The sequence below is a fragment of the Marmota marmota genome, unplaced genomic scaffold (genome assembly GCF_001458135.2).
Source record: "Marmota marmota marmota unplaced genomic scaffold, marMar, whole genome shotgun sequence".
NCBI classification, from domain to species: Eukaryota; Metazoa; Chordata; class Mammalia; order Rodentia; family Sciuridae; genus Marmota; species Marmota marmota.
Genome location: NW_026000240.1, coordinates 2,125,996 through 2,132,033, shown reverse-complemented (window position 1 = coordinate 2,132,033; position 6,038 = coordinate 2,125,996). Strand labels below are relative to the sequence as shown.

General features: G+C 39.3%; 1 pseudogene; it reads right to left on the bottom strand.

Moving 5' to 3' along the window:
- Positions 1 to 310: 310 nt before the first annotated feature.
- On the bottom strand, positions 311 to 477 carry LOC125613646 (annotated as a pseudogene).
- Between the last annotated feature and the right edge of the window lie 5,561 nt (positions 478 to 6,038).

Here is a 6,038-nt window from a genome sequence, read left to right as displayed (position 1 = left end):
TTCCTAGTTGCTGCTGCAACTAGGAAAGATATTGACCTTTCATTACTAGTAAACAAAAGTAGAGAGCTGAGGCAGTTTCCCAGATTATTCTGATCAAAATAAACTATACTTGCCCAAAATATGTTGGGTCATAATTTTTAAATAGAGGGAAAATAATGCAATGTTTATTTATTTATTTATTTTCTCTCCCCCTCACTCTTCTCAGGGATTGAACCCAGGGGGGCACTTCATCACTGAGCCACATCCCCAGTCCTTTTTATTTTTTATTTTGAGGCAGGGTCTTGCTAAGTTGCTGAGGCTAGTCTTGAACTTATGTTCTTCCTGCCTTAGCCTCCAGAGCCGCTAAGATTACAGGCAAGCAGCACTACACAGTGCACCTTAATTACTTCAGTTCTTTGCTATTTTGCCTGAAAGAAACAGTCTAAGAACTTAATTTAGATAGTACACTTGATCTTAGCCAAAAGGCTGAGAAGCAGTAAGAACTTAATTTAGTAAACATTTATTGAGTTCCTGATGCACAAAAGGGAGGTCAGAGCTTTGATTACAAAGACAACTAAGACATGGTCTTGAACCTCTTTTGGTTTCTGGCTAGTGGGGTACACATAACAATATGAGGCGTCTATTTCCCTTAAAAAATTCCTCCCTATCTCCACCCTGCCCTCTCCCCTATTGTTTCACATCATGGTTTCTAGAAAGGTTGGTTCACAAGCCCTTTCTCCCTGTCCATTTGTGCTTCTGCTCCCTGCAGTCCTCTAACCCTGATTTAACTACTTGCATGTTTTAGTCTTTATTCTACTAGGGTTTTCATATTTCACAAATTAAAAAACAGGAACTTACATATATATTTATAAGTTTGTATATATATTTCTATCTGAATTCAGTCTAACTGGACCTACTATATTTTATCTGGCAACTATGTGTTACTTGAGTTGTCTGCTAGCTCTAACCTAGCAACTCTATCTTCCTTTTTGAAATGATCTTCTTTAGCAGATGTGATATTGACTGACACCAGTCGCTCCTAATTTTCCTCCTTCCCCTTGGACACCCTTCAGTCTCTTTCGTAGAATCCTCTCCATGATCCTTAGACTACCTCAGAGCTCCAACCTCTATCTTTCTCTCTCCCTCACTCTTTCCAGGACATCTTCAACAGTCATAGAACCTTAACCCAGGTGGCATCTGCACTTCTGTGTCTACTTCTAGCCTAGAGAACACACTTACCCACACTCACTCCAAATCCCTATCCCTCATGTTCTCTTGTGCAACTCAGATGTATCACTGGTTCCCCAAACTCAGTGTATTGCAAATTTTACTCATTTGTTCCTTCTGAATTCCTGTCTCCCAATCTCCATTCCAACCCATTCACTACCCCTGTCAGAAAAACAGCAATTATTCTCAACTCTATCCTCCCCCTACACACACACACACACACACACACACACACATACACACACACCTAATTTGTCTCCTTGCAGAATGGATGTTGTCTCTAAAGATCTGTCATTTGTCACTGCCCACTCTCTGACACTGCCCTATTACAGGCCATCGTTATCTCTTACCTAGGCCCTTAGTGTAGCTCCTAATCAGTCTCTATCTATATTCTACCTCTCTGACCATTTTCCTCACTGTCCCCTGAGGGATGCTATCAGCACAAAGTCATATTATACCATTCTCTTGCTTCATTGGTTTCTCATAAACCACTGGGTAACCTGACGCATGAGACTCTTCACCACTTGGTAAATGCTCTCCATCTCCAAGCTCATGTGCTGACACAGAACAACCCCCTGCCATACTGGAAATCCATTCTGCCACAAGCGCTTGGTAGGTCTCAAACTCTGAGGCAGGTCAAGGTTGTACAGGAGGGTTCTTCCTGCAATGCACTCCTTCCTACACTTGAAACCACGGAAAGTGATTCATCCTCCATCCTCAAGCCAAGCTCTGCCTCCTTGCAAGAAAAAGTGGCAGGTGGGGAGAAGAAACTGTGTCTTCCATGCTGTGCTCCTCTAGCCTCCAGTGTCTAGTAGCTTGTGCTAACCTCTCTTAGAGAGCTCTACACAGTAATGATCTGTGTGCAGGACTTGAATTCGCTGTAACTGTTTGCATATTAGACCAGACCCTGAGCTCCTTGAATACAGAGATCATATCTTTTGCTTAGTCTTAATAATATTTAGAACTTTAAAAAGTCTTTAAGGATACAGAAACTTATAAAATCAACACCTTTGTTCAATTGCCCAGAATTGACCACCATTAATATTTTGCTGTTTTGCTTCCAACCTAGCATGTGTGAGGCAGTGGGCTCGATTCTCAGCACTGCATATAAATAAATAAAATAAAGGTTCCTGACAACTAAAAAAATTTAAAAAAAAGAAGTTTTTTGGGGGGGTGCAATCCAGAGGAGCAGGAAGTGGGCCAAATGGAATCAGTCAAAGCATTCTTTAATGGGCTTTGAAACTGCAGAAATCACCTTTTTTCTTTAAAATGCCCATTTTCTCTGAGAGTGATCACACACTGAGCTGTATGCTGGAGGCAAACTGAAAGCATTAAGCAAAAGAAAATCTTATTTTATTGTGGTTTGGCATAGAAAAAAATGGCAATACTTTACAACCCTGGAACTATGTTCAGTTTGTTTCAGAGCTTTTTTAAAAAAACAACTCTCTACCAGCTTGAAAGACTATGCACCAAAATGCTAATTGTGATTATCTTTGGAGGATGGAACTGTAGGCATTTTTTTTTTGGTCCCATTTGCCTACCTGCAGTTTTTAAAGGTAATGAAGAAGAGAGAAGTTGCTTTGAAAAACACAGCCTAGGTAATATTCAAGGAAAGTTCAACAGTTGAAGAAATGTTTTTCATGACAGATACAGAAGATTCGAAGAGAGAGAGATTATTTGTTGATAGCCTAAAATTTAAGGCTTGCATTTAATGAGATCTCCTCCTATCCAGATTATAGATTGATTGTCCCAACAAGGCAGCAGGCAGCTGAGCTCAAATCACATGCCGATACATTCACCACCAAACAATCACTGAAGAAGCTGTAACACACAGAAAGTGCACAATGGTTAAAAATAATAAACAAATGAATCTTCTGTGTTTTCTTGCCTGAGAACAAGGGCCTGTTCTTTTAGTCTTTATAATGAAATAGTGAGACTCTGTGGAAAAAATACAGCCATTCGTGAATGATCTAAGTGAAGCATTGCAAATATGCCATAGAATCTGAAAGCTTCTGACTTCATCTATGATTGCCTCAGAATGAAGGGCTGGTGGCAAGCAGGTGGCCAGTGGGTGTCTGGATACGTAAGTGACCATTCAGAGAAATTTCATTTCTTTCTTTTTTCAAAATCAAATTTCTAAATTTTGTTTGAAAAATAGAAGAATTTTGCAATGAAAAAAAAGGGTTCTTTATTTGATGTTTTCTGCATGTGCTACTTAAAGAAAGGTCATGCTTTCCCCCCTAAAGGTAACATCCCTGTTCCAGGGCAGATTACAGTTGATAAAACAGTTTATGAAGCCTTACCAAATTTTCCTTGTGAAAGCAGGACACCTTTCTCCACTTTAGTGAGTTCTGTGCATTTGGCATAGAGAATCACAAAACAAAATGCCCAGTTTGGTTTCTTGGAGTCAGATATTCAACTTTGGTTTAGTTGTTTTAGCTTCCCTTGCTTCCCAGGGCAAGAGATTTGTGCTGAGGCTTGCTATTTGAACATCCAAATGGTGGGGATAGTTTTTGGCAACCCCTTCCTAGCCAGTCCTGAAGTACCTTTTGAGTGTGGTGTCAGACATCCACATATACATGAGGAAGCTTTCCTGGATAAGTTGCCAGGATGCCACAGGTGCAATCAAACATTAGAATGAAATGGAAGAATTTGTGGTGGCATTTGTGTTTGATGGGCAGTGAACTGAGGATGGCAGGTCAACCTACCAGGCTCCATCTGGACAAATGTCCTTTAGTGAGGTGATCTTCTATTTTCTGGGCCTCTTTGTGACAGATACCATGTAGAATTTTGGTGATTAGAGGGAAATGACTGGCAAAGGTTCATTCATCCAATCAGCCAACCAATAATACAAACCTTTATTGGGCATCTATAATGTGTTAGGCACTGACAGATGCAAATAATTTTACAAAGAATAGAAAGTCAGACATGTGAGAAAGTATTTCATAATGTACAATGAGTTTTAATCTGTGTTGCCTCAAAGAAGTTAAAACACACATGGTCCTTGCACTCAAAAATTTCATAATCTAAAAAAAATTTATTCTTTAATAGGGGACAATATTAGTCAGATTTTGTTGCTATAACAAAAGGCCCAAGGCAATCTACTTATAAAGAAAATAGGGATTTTAGTGCACAATTTTGGAGTTTCAAAGTCCAAGATTGGATGGCCCCTATTTAACAGCAGAGGGCATCATCTCATGGTGGGGAGGCAGCTGGGAGCAGGTGGCAGGGAATCATCACATTGGCAAATAGGAAGTCAGGAGAAAAGGGAAGGCCAGGTTTGCTCCTTTTATAACAATCTTCTTATGGAAACTATCAAGGGGTCATAGAAGAAGTATCTTACTCCCTTCCAAGGACAATGCCCCCCCAATGACCCAAGCACTCCATCTCTTAAGGTTCCACCACCTCCTAATAGCATCACCCTGAGTACCAAGCTTCCAATCCAAGGACCTTTGGGGGAGAAACCACATTCAAACCATAGCAGGAAAGTAACACATATAGATAAATTATTATGCTAAAGTAAAACACAATACATGTCACACAGAAAATGACAGGTCCTTGACCACCTATCAGAGAGTCCCCATGCCAGTGATTCCACAGTTCAGAGAGTCAAAAATGGAGGAAGGTCATATCCAGCTTTGGTTCAGGCTGAGTCCGAGCCTGATATGTGAACATGGAGAATAACCTTTCTGTACTTTAAGCACATTTGAAACATATAAAGGTCTTCTCTCTTGATTTTTGGTTTAGCATCTTCTTCAGGAGGATGTGAACAACAATTATTTGCCTTTGCAGCATCTGTACTTTAAAATACAGGAACATTTTGGGGACCTAAGAGATAATCATGGCAAATAATTCCTGTGAACTTAAACCTATTGACCACAGGTCTATAAAGCACCACAATTTAGGGGGAATTTTTTTCAGTTTGTAAAGGGTTAATTTACAGATATCAATGGCTTAGATGATCACCTAGTCCTAAAATTTACAATTCTTTAATACAGTCTCACAATGATTCATCATGCTGCCAAAGGAATGAGACCTCCACAGGCTAAAAGGGAGTTAGTTATTCAGTAAACACTTTTTGTTTAAATTCTTTAATCTGTCAAATGTTAAATAGTATAGAAAGATTTCTTGCCTTGGTAATGAATATCAGTCAGTTTTTCCTTTGGTGATTCAGTGTCTTGTAATGTCTCAAATGTCTGATTCTGGATGCCACTTGCCATAAAACAGGACTGTAGATTAGAAAGACATAGGTGATTGAGATGAATGTGTACTGACATCAGAAAGTCCCTTGAAAATCAGTTACTCACTAAATCCCCTCTGGGGTGTGTGTGTGTGGCGGGGGAGGATGTTCTTTCTTCAAAAAAGAATTTAAAGAATAAGAATTCATTGAGGAAGCTGATTGATCAGTCTGGTATTTCGCATTTCTGATTTTGCACATAATATACAACATTCATTGAATTTTCATGATTCTCATGCCCTGATTGTCTGTGTCCAAGAAGCTAAAGTCCTGCCTTAGAAAGTCTTCCACATTCATACAGCAAGAAAAATTAGGGAACTTGCCAAGTTCTTGACACAGCCTTTCTTTCTCAACGGATTGAAATAAACAAAAAGCATGCCTCTTAAGAACACACAAAAAATCTGAAGTCTTTGTTTCCTCAGATACAAATATAAACTAGTCATATTTATTTCTAGATAATCATTTCAAAATTTTAAATCAGCAAAATCAACTATTACCATTGGTAGTCAAAAGCCACACAGAATGAAATCTGTTTCAATGGGTCAGAACATTTTCGTGAATCTCTGGGATGAGGCAGAAAGGAAGACGAGAAGCA